This window comes from Bombina bombina, chromosome 1, assembly GCF_027579735.1.
Source record: "Bombina bombina isolate aBomBom1 chromosome 1, aBomBom1.pri, whole genome shotgun sequence".
NCBI lineage: Eukaryota > Metazoa > Chordata > Amphibia > Anura > Bombinatoridae > Bombina > Bombina bombina.
The window spans coordinates 1,045,871,403-1,045,886,572 of NC_069499.1; positions in this window are offsets into that span (position 1 = coordinate 1,045,871,403).

Below are 15,170 nucleotides of genomic sequence, written 5' to 3' on the forward strand. Positions count from 1 at the left end.
AATCTTTAATGCAAGGGACGCAATTCAAAATGGCGTCCCTTGCATACCTATTGGCTGATTTGATTTTGGAAATTCAAATCAGCCAATAGGATGAGAGCTTCTGAAAGATTCAGTATATGGAGGCGACCATATGAAGAGGATGCTCCGCCAAAGATGTCTTCATGATGGACCACTCCGCGCCCTGGGATGAAGATAGAAGACGCCGCCGGGATGAAGATAGACGATGCCGCCTGGATGAAGATGGAGTCGCCTGGATGAAGATAGAGCTGCCTGGTTGAAGATGGAGCCGCCGGCATAAAGATCGTTCAAGCGGGACTTCAGCAACTGTGAGTACCTAAAGAGGGGTTAGTGTTTTTTTAAGGTTTTTTGGGTGGGTTTTTTTTTTTAGATTAGGGGTTGGGCATTTTTTAAAAAAGCTAAATATCCTTTTCAGGGCAATGCAAAATAGCTAAATGCCCTTTTAAGGGCAATGCCCATACAAATTCCCTTTTCAGGGCAATGGGTAGATTAGGTTTTTGTTAGAGTTAGGTTTTTTATTTTGGGGGGTTGGTTGGGCGGTGGGTTTTACTGTTGGGGGGTCTTTGTTGTTTTTTTACAAGTAAAAGAGCTGTTTAACTTAGGGCAATGTCCTACAAAAAGCTCTTTTAAGGGCTATTGGTAGTTTATTGTAGGCTAGGCTTTTTTTTATTTGGGGGGGGCTTTTTTATTTTTATAGGGCTATTAGATTAGGTGTAATTCTTTTTTATTTTTGATAATTTTGTTTGTTATTTAGAATTTTATGTGTAGTATAGTTTATTAAATTGGTAGTTAGTTTAATTTTAATTAAATAGTTATATTAGTTTAATTGTTAGTTGAAACTTATGGCCAGATTATGAGTTTTGCCTTAGGAGCTATGCGGTGCTAACAAGCAGTTTTTATAAACCCGGCGTTAAAAGACAAGAAGTGAGCGTAGAACAAAATTTAGCTCCATATCTCACTTCAATACCAGCACTGCATAAAGGGCCACTGTAAGTAAATATTTTCTATGCCTGTTACTAACTAACTACCCCAAATACGCTTTTTAACAATAGCATTTCATTAACATATCTCTATCGTATATCAGAAATCTTGTCTGCAAATTTAATTGTTTTCCAAACCCACTCCGTGGGTATCCTTTGCTCTGTACCAATCCGTTTACAATACCTAGGTTTCAAAATGGCGCTTTAAACACAAAGTTATTGGTTTAAGTATTTTGAACACTCAGTGCTGAAAATAGTGGGCAGGATAACGTGACATCATCGGCGAATAAAAGATATAACTTTTAGAACATTATGAAACTTCGTTTTGGAGAAAATATAGGTCAGTAGGTTTTAATTAATGTTTATTAACTTTAATATGTTAGTTGTTTAGCTTAAAAATTATAACAGAAAGTAATCCTTTAAGTCAGCTGTGAGCTGGTCGTACATGCGCATGCACGATTTCCCCATAAAAATCAACGGGGAGAGCCGGCAGAGAAAACGTCTAACACCTGCAAAAAAGCAGTGTAAAACTCAGTAACGCAGTCCCATTGATTCCTATGGGGAAATAAAATGTATGTTTACACCTACACCCTAACATGAACCCCAAGTCTAAACACCCCTAATCTTACACTTATTAATCCCTAATCTGCCGCCCCCGACATCGCTGCCACCTACATTATACTTATTAACCTCTAATCTGCCGCTCCGGACAACGCTGCCACCTACATTATACTTATTAACCCCTAATCTGCTGCCCCAACATTGCCGACACCTACATTATTTTTATTAACCCCTAATCTGCTGCTCCGGACATCGCCGCCACTATAATAAACATATTAACCCCTAAACCGCCGCACTCCTGTCTCGCAAACATTAGTTAAATATTAATAACCCATAATCTGCCATCCCTAACATCGTCGCCACCTACCTACATTTATTAACCCCCAATCTGCCGCCCCCAACGTCACCGTCACTATACTAAATGTATTAACCCCTAAACCTAAGTCTAACCCTAACCCTAACACCCCCTAACTTAAATATAATTACAATAAATCTAAATAAAAATTAATATTATTACCTAAATAACTCCTATCTAAAGCTAAATACTTAGCTATAAAATAAACCCTAAGCAAGCTACAATATAACTAATAGTTACATTGTAGCTATCTTAGGGTTTATTTTTATTTTACAGGCAAGTTTGTATTTATTTTAACTAGGTAGAATAGTTATTAAATAGTTATTGTGGGTAGGAGAGTGACGTCGCTACAGCCTGAAGGGGGTGTGTGCGCTGCTATCCAATTGCAGCCCCAGAAAATCGGCAAAAGAAAAGAGAAGCACTGTTGGCGTGGTGCCAGCTAGAAATGCGGATCAAGCCCAATCCAAATAGTAGAAGGTAGAGGGAAGCAGCACTCTTACTCCATAGTCCTTAAAATCCAAAAGGTTTATTTCAAAAAATGTTTAAAACACGTAGAAAAGTAGACAAGCACAGCACAATACAAATGCAAGCTATACAGGTGGAGGGGGGGGAGCAAATCCTTACATGTTTCGTGCTATGCAGCACTTAATCATAGGATAGCTCACCACCTGTGCAGCACACCTTTAAAGGAGCAATGGCCAATCATTCAAAGCCATAGTATACCCAAAATGAATGTCTTAAAGGCATACTGCACAGGTGTGAGAAGAAATGGTGTAACATAATAATACAGAAAAAGTACTTATTACATAAGAAGTACAGAAATGAAAATAAAAATAAAAATAAAAATGAATGTAAAAAACACATCAATAAATCATGTTACACAAGATCCGAATTAGTCTCAAAAAGAAAAATAATATAATTGTAATTGTAAATCTGATTATAGATCTAAGACAGATGAGATATAGTAATGAAAGATATATATCTATATCATCATATACACAAGGCAAGACAAAAATGTTTTCAAAGGCAATAAAGTACAAGTCAAATGAAATATACAACTTTTGATAAAACCTTAGAAAAAGTGGTATTGATTTTTCAAAATGTCATGCACTGATTGTGTTCATATTCACATTACCATGTTAACAGTGGGATTGAAAAAACTGAACATAACTTATGTTTTCAGAAATCAGAATTTTGGAGTCTGATATACATATGTTATAAGTGTATTATAAAACTGTCAAATTTTTTTCATATTTTTTCATATTTTTTCATATTTTTTCATATCCCTTCATATTTTTTCACAGTGGTAGATAAATACAAAAATAAAAAAAGTTAATGTGAAAACATATACAGATATGTATAATTGTATACATCAAGGTGTCAAAATATGAAGATATGTGAATGTAATACTAAATATATTTAGAATGAGAGTAAGAGTAAAGCAAAAATATAAACTAAATAAATAAATAAATAATTTTTGATGAATATTCTTGATATGACTACGACAATGGGTGTCTACATAGATGGGACTTATTTAAGATGGCACAAGTTACTCAACAAAGTAACTAATGTCCCATTCTTTATTTAGACCAAAAGGTACCCTCGTGTTAAGTTTCCAAATCCAAAAAAGTTCTTTCTTGGACAATATATTGTAAATGTTTCCTCCCCTAATGGGCTTTTTGGCTATGTCTATTACTTTAACAGTAAATTTTGGCTGATCAGTAAAATGTATGCAATTGAAATGTCTTGCTACACTCGAATCCTTGTTATAATTTTTAATATCCCTTCTGTGCTCCCCATCGCAGTACCACAGATTTGTAAAAAGTACTCACCATTAAACATGAAGTAATTGTGGGACAGTAGGAACTCGACAGTCTCACAAAAAAACAATTTAAATTCCCTGGAATAATTTGTATAATTATCCAAAAAGAAACCAATGGCATGCAATCCCAAATTGTGCGGTATACGTGAATATAGTGACACCGCGTCAATCACCACCCACCTATGATCTGTATCCCATTTCATCTTGTTAATGATAGTTAAAAGATGGGATGAATCCCTTAGATAACTACTAAGGTTCTGTACCAGAGGCTGTAGGACTGAGTCAACCCACTCAGACAATGGTTCAAACAGCGAGCCAATCCCAGAAATTATTGGACGGCCTGGTGGGTTGACTGAGTCCTTGTGTAATTTAGGCAGGTGGTGAAAGACCGGCGTCACGGGAAACTGTGGAACTAGGGAAACACACTCCTCTTGTGAAATGAAACCTAATGCAAGTGCATCTTCAAGTAACCTGTCCAATTTATGGGTGAATTCTTTTTCTGGGTTATAAGATAACTTTCTATATGTAATACCATCGTTCAATTGCTTATAGGCTTCATCAATGTATTGTGCTTTATTCATAACTACGACATTACCTCCTTTGTCTGATGAGCGAATGACAAGATCATGTTTACTTTCTAATTGTCTGATTGCTGCTTTTTGTCTTTTTGTAAGATTATCACTATGGCCTGTTGTAGTGATATGTTTACCCAGTTCCACAATCTCTTTTTCCACCTGTTTTTGGAATAAATTAATATGTGTGCCCCTAGATTGCGTGGGGTAAAAGTTAGATCTTATTCTTTTAGGTTTTGGAACATCTGAATCATTCACACCATCAGCAGTAGTGTCCAGCATTTTTAACTCCTCCAGAATACATATGTCTTTAAAATCAAAAGTTGATTCTGGATTAGTACTAGGCAAACTGCTGATGGGGAGGGATATATTATTTTCTCCCTCAGTAATTTCATCTGGTACATCTAGTTCCACTTCTTCATTATCAGAAATACTAGAAAAGTGTCTACGTAGTGTAAGCTTCCTAACAAATTTATTGAGATCCAACAAAGTATTAAATACCGAAAAATTGTAGGTGGGAGCAAAACCCAGACCCTTAGATAATACACTAATATGGCTTTCAGTGAGTTCAAAGTTCGATAAATTGACGACACTGAGTGCTAGTTCTTCTTTGCCTTTCTCTTTGAAGATCTTTTTCCTTCTTCTGGAACCTTCTCTGCGTGTCCTCTTTTTTCCTTTCCTAAAGGGATGTCTTGACTTTTAGTTTTCGGACGGACTTCATTTTCTTTCTTCTCACGTCCTTGGTGTGTTGTTTCCTGCAAAGACAAAGAGGGAAGGGGAGAAAGAGAGGAAGAAGAGGAAGAGGAGGAAGAGCTATCATCTGATGATTCCGAATCCTGGTCAGAGGTATCCAACTCTGTAGAGGAAAAGACCACTTTCTTGGATTTATTCTTGTGTCTTTTCTTTATGATTGACTTTGGTTCAACTACCGGTGTGGAGGATGTGGCCCAATTTGCTTTCTTCTTATTTTTATTTTTGTGTTTGTTTTTATTTCTATTCTTACTGGACCTTGAAATTTCTCCTTCACCATCAGTATTTGTGCTGGAATCATAGTCCCTCTGTTGTATTCCAGAAAATCTGCGGGTCCGTCTGTTAAATCTAGACCAGTCATACACATTATTTTTAAGATAATCATCTTGGTCTCTGTTGAATTTTCTGCCCTTTAGTGAAGCAAGCTCACTATCAGATTTTCTTATCTTTTTCTTCATTTTAGATTTTAAATCAGAGTACTCCTCCTCTTGTTTGTGGTTCTTTAATTCCTGTTTAACATTATGGATCTGTGCCTTTAAGGAATCACGTTTGGAATTTTTGCTTCTTATTAAAATGTCCATAATGGTTAAAGAACAGGTTGTAAGTGCATCCTTCCACTCCGTTGTTAGAGCGTCATCATTGAGGTCATATGAAGGGAACTTTTTAATTCTTAATCCTCGAGGGATTCTCTTAGATTGCACATAGTGTTCAAAGGCTACAGCATCCCACATTAAACGTAAGTCCATCATAAGCAATCTTTCCAATTGATTAAACAGACTCTTCATATCTTTTTCAATAAATTCATTCTCTCCCACTGAGAACACTGATTGAAAATATGTTTTTCTGCCTTGTATATCAAAAATCGATTTATTGAGACTAATTGCCTCCCCCTCCATAGCTAAGTAAAGTGCAAAAAAAATGTGCTAAATAATGGATTAAAACACCAACAGTGCAGGTTTGTTTATTTTTCTTCACAAATAAGCATGCAAATTGGGAAGAGTGCAAGGTTAAATGATTTAAATAATTAAATGGTTAAATGGTTAAGTGGTTAGAACCCCTGTGAGTCACAGATGTTACACTTTGAAGCGTGTAAAAGATGTAGAGAATGTCAGAGAGTCACCACACATATGCAAATAAAATTATGCTCCACATTGCTTCAAAAGTGTGTACTGTTTATTAGTGGCTGCCTTTAAATTGTTTGGATAAGTCATCACAGCATCGATATGAGCAGCCTTGGTTGAAAACTACAAAAGAAAGCTAATAGGAATTATATAACAATGAGCAACGATATAAGAATTCTTGTTTAGATATCAGCATTCATTTCCTTGCTGAATTTCAAAGTCTCACGGCGTTACCGCACACAGCTGTTAAAACGTTTCCCAAGTGAAAACACACTGCCGGTTACAACAACCGCTAGTAATATTCGTGCTCAAATAAACGCTTTCTAAGAGTTCAAAGAGTTCAAACCCTCACAGAGTGAAAAAACCTCCTGCACAATGGTAGTGTGTATATATATCATATAAGCAAAACACACTTACTGCAGCTTCATAGTCCTCCTAGGCGAGCAGCGTCGGTAGCTTGTAGCAGAGACAGTGGGTAGGAGAGTGACGTCTCTACAGCCTGAAGGGGGTGTGTGCGCTGCTATCCAATTGCAGCCCCAGAAAATCGGCAAAAGAAAAGAGAAGCACTGTTGGCGTGGTGCCAGCTAGAAATGCGGATCAAGCCCAATCCAAATAGTAGAAGGTAGAGGGAAGCAGCACTCTTACTCCATAGTCCTTAAAATCCAAAAGGTTTATTTCAAAAAATGTTTAAAACACGTAGAAAAGTAGACAAGCACAGCACAATACAAATGCAAGCTATACAGGTGGAGGGGGGGGAGCAAATCCTTACATGTTTCGTGCTATGCAGCACTTAATCATAGGATAGCTCACCACCTGTGCAGCACACCTTTAAAGGAGCAATGGCCAATCATTCAAAGCCATAGTATACCCAAAATGAATGTCTTAAAGGCATACTGCACAGGTGTGAGAAGAAATGGTGTAACATAATAATACAGAAAAAGTACTTATTACATAAGAAGTACAGAAATGAAAATAAAAATAAAAATAAAAATGAATGTAAAAAACACATCAATAAATCATGTTACACAAGATCCGAATTAGTCTCAAAAAGAAAAATAATATAATTGTAATTTGTGCCTAAAAAGGCACCCACACTTGCTAAAAAGCTTGCGCCCAGCATGGTGAACAGCCAAGTGGGTCCAAGGGGGTGCCAGTGGTTGAATAAGAAGGGCACTTTTAGATGTCTATCTAGAAACTGTCTTACTTGTTTACAGATATCTATGGAGACTGAATTCACCAGTCATGTAACCAAACAGAATTTTAAGATTAATCATTACGCTAATTGCAGTACAACATTCGTCGTCTATCTCATAGACTGTACCCTCTGTTCTGAACAGTATGTTGGTCAGACCTCACGTGCCCTTAGATCAAGAATAGGAGAGCACAGAAGGGATATTAAAAATTATAACAAGGATTCGAGTGTAGCAAGACATTTCAATTGCATACATTTTACTGATCAGCCAAAATTTACTGTTAAAGTAATAGACATAGCCAAAAAGCCCATTAGGGGAGGAAACATTTACAATATATTGTCCAAGAAAGAACTTTTTTGGATTTGGAAACTTAACACGAGGGTACCTTTTGGTCTAAATAAAGAATGGGACATTAGTTACTTTGTTGAGTAACTTGTGCCATCTTAAATAAGTCCCATCTATGTAGACACCCATTGTCGTAGTCATATCAAGAATATTCATCAAAAATTATTTATTTATTTAGTTTATATTTTTGCTTTACTCTTACTCTTATTCTAAATATATTTAGTATTACATTCACATATCTTCATATTTTGACACCTTGATGTATACAATTATACATATCTGTATATGTTTTCACATTAACTTTTTTTATTTTTGTATTTATCTACCACTGTGAAAAAATATGAAGGGATATGAAAAAATATGAAAAAATATGAAAAAATATGAAAAAAATTTGACAGTTTTATAATACACTTATAACATATGTATATCAGACTCCAAAATTCTGATTTCTGAAAACATAAGTTATGTTCAGTTTTTTCAATCCCACTGTTAACATGGTAATGTGAATATGAACACAATCAGTGCATGACATTTTGAAAAATCAATACCACTTTTTCTAAGGTTTTATCAAAAGTTGTATATTTCATTTGACTTGTACTTTATTGCCTTTGAAAACATTTTTGTCTTGCCTTGTGTATATGATGATATAGATATATATCTTTCATTACTATATCTCATCTGTCTTAGATCTATAATCAGATTTACAATTACAATTATATTATTTTTCTTTTTGAGACTAATTCGGATCTTGTGTAACATGATTTATTGATGTGTTTTTTACATTCATTTTTATTTTTATTTTTATTTTCATTTCTGTACTTCTTATGTAATAAGTACTTTTTCTGTATTATTATGTTACACCATTTCTTCTCACACCTGTGCAGTATGCCTTTAAGACATTCATTTTGGGTATACTATGGCTTTGAATGATTGGCCATTGCTCCTTTAAAGGTGTGCTGCACAGGTGGTGAGCTATCCTATGATTAAGTGCTGCATAGCACGAAACATGTAAGGATTTGCTCCCCCCCCCCTCCACCTGTATAGCTTGCATTTGTATTGTGCTGTGCTTGTCTACTTTTCTACGTGTTTTAAACATTTTTTGAAATAAACCTTTTGGATTTTAAGGACTATGGAGTAAGAGTGCTGCTTCCCTCTACCTTCTATTAAATAGTTATTAACTATTTAATAACTACCTAGCTAAAATAAATACAAATTTACCTGTAAAATAAAACCTAACCTAAGTTACACTAACACCTACACTACAATTAAATAAATTAACTAAATTAAAAACAATTAAATAAATTAAATTAAATTAGCTAAATCACAAAAAAACACTAAATTACAGACAATAAAAAACAAATTACAGATCTTTAAACTAATTACACCTAATCTAATATCCCTATAAAAATATAAAAAAAGCCCCTCCAAAATAAACAAAACCCCTAGCCTAAACTAAACTATCAATAGCTCTCAAAAGGGCCTTTTGCGGGGCATTGCCCCAAAGTAATCAGCTCTTTTACCTTTAAAAAAAATAATACAAACAACCCCCCAACAGTAAAACCCACCACCCACACAACCAACCCCACAAATAAAATACTAACTAAAAAAACCTAAGCTCCCCATTGCCCTGAAAAGGGCATTTGGATGGGCATTGCCCTTAAAAGGGCAGTTAGCTCTTTTGCGGCCCAAAGCCCTAACCTAAAAATAAAACCCACCCAATACACCCTTAAAAAAACCTAACACTAACCCCCTGAAGATCGACTTACCGGGAGACGTCTTCATCCAAGCCGGGCGAAGTGGTCCTCCAGATGGGCAGAAGTCTTCATCCAAGCCGGGCAGAAGTGGTCCTCCAGACGGGCAGAAGTCTTCATCCAGACGGCATCTTTTATCTTCATCCATCCGGCGCGGAGCGGGTCCATCTTCAAGACATCCGACGCGGAGAATCCTCTTCATCCGACTAAAACAGAATGAAGGTACCTTTAAGTGACGTCATCCAAGATGGCGTCCCTTAGAGTCCGATTGGCTGATAGAATTCTAGAAAAAATCCAATACACCCTTAAAAAAACCTAACACTAGCCCCCTGAAGATCGGACATCCATCCTCAAGGAAGCGGCAGAAGTCTTCATCCAACCGGGCCGAAGTCCGCAACGAAGCCGGGAGAAGTCTTCATCCAAGCCGGGCGAAGTGGTCCTCCAGACGGGAAGAAGTCTTCATCCAGACGGCATCTTCTATCTTCATCCATCCGAAGCGGAGCGGCTCCATCTTCAAGACATACGACAGCCAATAGGATTGAACTTCAATCCTATTGGCTGATTGCACCAGCCAATAGGATTTTTTCTACCTTAATTCCGATTGGCTGATAGAATTCTATCAGCCAATCAGAATCAGAATCTAAGGGACACCATCTTGGATGAGGTCACTTAAAGGAACTGTCATTCAGTAAGAAGACTCCAGATGAAGAGGATTTAATAACTACTCTACCTAGTTAAAATAAATACAAACTTGCCTGTAAAATAAAAATAAACCCTAAGATAGCTACAATGTAACTATTAGTTATATTGTAGCTAGCTTAGGGTTTATTTTATAGGTAATTATTTAGTTTTAAATAGGAATAATTTAGTTAATGATAGTAATTTTCTTTAGATTTATTCAAATGATATTTAAGTTAGGGGGTGTTAGGGTTAGACTTAGGTTTAGGGGTTAATAAATTTAGAATAGTGAAGGCGACATTGGGGACAGCAGATTAGGGGTTAATAAGTGTAGGTAGGTTGCGGCGACATTGGGGGCGGCAGATTAGGGGTTAATAAAAATAATGTAGGTGTCGGTGATGTTGGGGGAAGCAGATTAGGGGTTAATAAGTATAATGTAGGTGACAGCGATGTCCGGAGCGGCAGATTAGGGGTTAATAATATTTAACTAGTGTTTGCAAGGCGGAGTGCGGCGGTTTAGGGGTTAATATGTTTATTATAGTGGTGGTGATGTCCGGAGCGGCATATTAGGGGTTAATAATTTTATTTTAGTGTTTGTGATGCGGGAGGGCCTCGGTTTAGGGGTTAATAGGTAGTTTATGGGTGTTAGTATACTTTTTAGCACTTAAGTTATGAGTTTTATGCAACAGCGTTGTACCATAAAACTCTTAACTGCTGACTTTAAAATGCATTAGGGATCTTGGAGGTAGAGGGTGTACCGCTCACTTTTTGGCCTCCCAGGACAGTCTCGTAATACCAGCACTATGGAAGTCCAATAGAAAAAAGGGTTTACGAAGTTTACGTAAGTCGTTTTGCAGTAAGGACAAAAAAGTGTGCGGTGCCCCTAACTAAACCTGCAAGACTCGTAATACCAGCGGGTAGTGAAAAAGCAGCGTTAGGACCTTTTTACGCTGCTTTTTCAGCCTAATGCAAAACTCGTAATCTAGCCGTTAGTTTTTTTATTTGACAGTTAAGTTTTAATTAAATTTAATATAAAGTTAGGGGGCATTAGGTTTAGGGGTTACTAATTTAATTTAGTTTTTTTGTGATGTGGGGGGCTTTCAGTTTATGGATTAATAGTTTAGTATATTTCGTTGTGGGGGGCTGTCAGTTTAGGGGTTAATAGGTTTATTATAGTGGCGACGGTGTCGGGGAGCGGCGGAATAGGGGTTAATAACTTTAGTATAGTGGGGGCAATGTGGGCAGACAGCAGATTAGGGGTTAATAATATTTAAATAGTGCAAACCAATAGATTCAAAGGAGCTTTACACCAAAAAAGAGTAATAATTTTAGTTAATTTAATCAGAGGTGCAGACCCTATACAACTAAACACTATTTAAATATTTTTTAAAAATAAAAGAAGAATATACGAGTAGTAGTCCTTATGTATAAAAAGATAGGGAATTCAGCACACTCAAAAAATAGTATCGGAAAGGAAAAATCTATTTATATTGTTGCACGTGTAAGGCTCAAAGAGGCCATAAATGACACTTCCAGACCAGATATGTGATTTAAACCAAAAATAAATGTATTAAATACAAAAAGAAAAAAATATCTGTGAGAGACGTCTCTATAAGGGGATAAAAAACAAGAGAGCTAGCAAATATATTAGTTTCAAAAGAGGGAATTTACAACACCTCCATCAGAGGGCAAACCCACAAGTTATATTAGGGATATATTGCCATGAAATCCAAGTGAGGATCTTTGTAATAACCTCTGAAACTAAAACAGCATATAAAGTTAGTGCATATACGTCAAGTGCACAAGTAAGAAATGCAAAATACATTCACGGATATAGTTATAAAATAACTAACCACAACACCTTAATCAGCGGACAACCCCAACATAAAGGGTATTTTTGTCATGATATAGAATCGTGAGGATCTATGTGGTAGTTATATACATAGCAATACAGAAAGAAATAAGAGCTGTGATCAGACTATAAGATCAACAAGAGAAACTGTAGATACAATGAATCTAACTTTGAAACACTGTGTTTAATCACTTGTTGCAATGTCCAATTTGAAGTCCTTGCTTGGTACATCAAGAGAGGCCCACAATAATCCGGCCTTAGGGAGCTTATTCAAACCCCTTATAACTTGTTGAAAGATTTGACTTAAAAAAATAAATTGTGCAAAAGTCACTCCCAGTCTCTTTATAGTACGGTCTGTGAATCCCAAAGCTCAACGGCACATCAAAATGCCAGGAGACCAAACGATAGCTCCAAATATGAACTCCCTAGAGTCAGTAAAGTATCCCCAAAGTCGGCATCTCATCAATGATAAAAAGCTGCCGCCTACGCGCATTTCATCCCCTTGACTGACATGGACTTCCTCAGGGCTGTTGGGGTTGTCCGCTGATTAAGCTGTTGTGGTTAGTTATTTTTTAACTATATCAGTTAATGTGTTTTGCATTTCTTACTTGTGCACTTGACCTATATGCACTATAAGCTTGTGGGGTTGCCCTCTGATGGAGGTGTTGTAAGTTCCCTCTTATAAAACTAATATATTTGCTAGCTCTCTTGTTTGTTATCCCTTTATAGAGCCGTCTCTCACAGTTATTATTAATATAGATGGATATAAAGAACAAGAGAGACGCATGTGTGTACCAATAACACTAATGACAAGAACCAGATATAACCCTAATCAGGGTACTCACATTTGTGAGGAGCACTCAAACAGTGCTATTGGATACAGGCTGGATATTTTGCAGCAACCCAGCTCACTGTTCAGTCTTGGATAACCAGAAGAAGGGGTCGCAAGAAGTCTATATAGGCAAGAAGGGGCACCTGTGTGTGCCAGTAGTATAATATATTAGTAAAGATAAAAAAAAACCTATACAGGGTACTCACATTTGAGAGGAGCACTCAGACAGTGCTATTAGGAACAGGCTGGGTAGTTGGAAGCAACCCAGCTTACTGGTCACATAGATAGGCCAAAGCTCTGGAACTCAGGAACAGCAAAACCCTAGTAATGAACTGCAACAATCCAGAGAAAGCAGTCTCTGCAGCTGAAAGCTCCCAGTGGGAGTGATTAGTATAAGGGGCTATATTAAAGCAGGATGTCTGATGAAACAGTGTTGTGATACACTAAGAAACGCGTAGCATTAAGCTAAAGTGGGCTGCAAGCATATCCAACCTTACGGTTCCATTGTATTTTATTATTTCCTTTATAATAAACCTATTTATATCATCATCATACATTTTTTGGAACCTTTAATATAGCCCCTCCTCTCAAATGTGCTCCTCTCAAATGTGAGTACCCTGTATAGGGGTTTTTTATCTTTACTAATATATTATACTACTGGCACACACAGGCATCCCTTCTGTTTTATTTGCCTATCTAGACTTCTTGTGACCTCTTCTTCTGGTTATTCAAGACTGAACAGTGAGCTGGGTTGCTGCAAAATATCCAGCCTGTATCCAATAGCACTGTCTGAGTGCTCCACACAAATGTGAGTACCCTGATTAGGGTTTCATCTGGTTCTTGTCATTAGTGTTATTGGTACACACATGCACCTCTCTTGTTCTTTATATCCATCTAGATATTCCTGACATCTTTTTGTGAGGAGAGAGCAGCCTTCTATCAAATATTGTTCTCATCAGGTGGACTTTGGGACACATATGCTAACTATACCAACTCATAACTACTGCTCTCAGATTGCGAAACGGAACTTGCGGGTATAGGCTGCAACGCAAGCTTTTTAGCCTCACCGCAAAACTCGTAATGGCTGTGCTATGGAAGTCCCATGAAAAAACTTAATTTTTACGAGTGCGGGACTGACGTTGCGTTACAGGCTAAAATGCTTGTGGTGCAGCTATAACGACAAGACTTGTAACGGCTGCGGTGCTGTTTTAACTCTGAAATTACCATTTTTTCAGCATTAAAACACGAACGCACAACTCGTAGTCTAGGTGTATGTAAATAATGATTTCATTTTGAAAGCACTTTGAGTTTCAGGGGTAACATTGAAAGTAGCATTTTGTGATTGTGATCACTAGAGAAACACACTGACAATATTGAGTGACGTTGAAAAATCGATACCTGCAAAAAACAAGTGCAAGAATCTTATAAACTCCATAGTTCCTAATGAGCCTTTCCTATTGACAGCAGGGAATTTGACTAGATGCAAACACTAACATACATATAATTATATATATATATATATATATATATATATATATATATATATATACAATTTTTATTTTTAATAATGTAAATTGTTAAAACTTAAAATGATGCTCCTTCCACCATACTTAACTGCTGGGATGATGTTTTCATGTTTTTATGTGGTGCTCTATTTAAGCCATACATAGAGCTGCATGTTCTTCCCTAACAACTCAACCTTAGTTTCATCAGTCCACAAAACATTTTCCCAGTAGCGTTGTGGATTGTAAAGGTGGTCTTTGGCAAACTTCAGGCACACAGTAATGTTTTTTTGGGGGGGGAAAGCAGCGGCATTCTTAGTGGTGTCCTGCCATGTTCAAGATTTCCATATAGTAGACTTATTAACATAGATGTTAACCAGTTCCAGTTATTTCTTCAAATTTTTAGCTGTCACTCTAGGGTTCTCTTTTACCTCATTTAGAATTGTGCAGTGTGCCGTTTGAGTCATCTTGGCTGGAGGGCCACTTCTAGGGAGAGTAGCCACAGTACTAAATCATCTCCATTTATATACAATTTATATAATAGTGGACATATAAATAGCTAAGCTCTTTGAGATAACTTTGTAACCCTTTCCATATTTATGCAACCCAACAATTTTTGACCGCAGGTCTTCTGAGAGCTCTTTTTTGCGAGACATGGTTCACATCAACAGATGAATTTTGTGAATAGCAATCTCAAAATGTTTGAGTGCTTTTTATCAAGTCAAAGTAGCTCTAACCCACACCTCCAATCTTGTTTCATTAATTGGACATCTGGGGCGCGATCCGATATAGATCGCAGTTTGCGGCGCAAGCGAGGGAACCCACGTCGCCCGCAGTT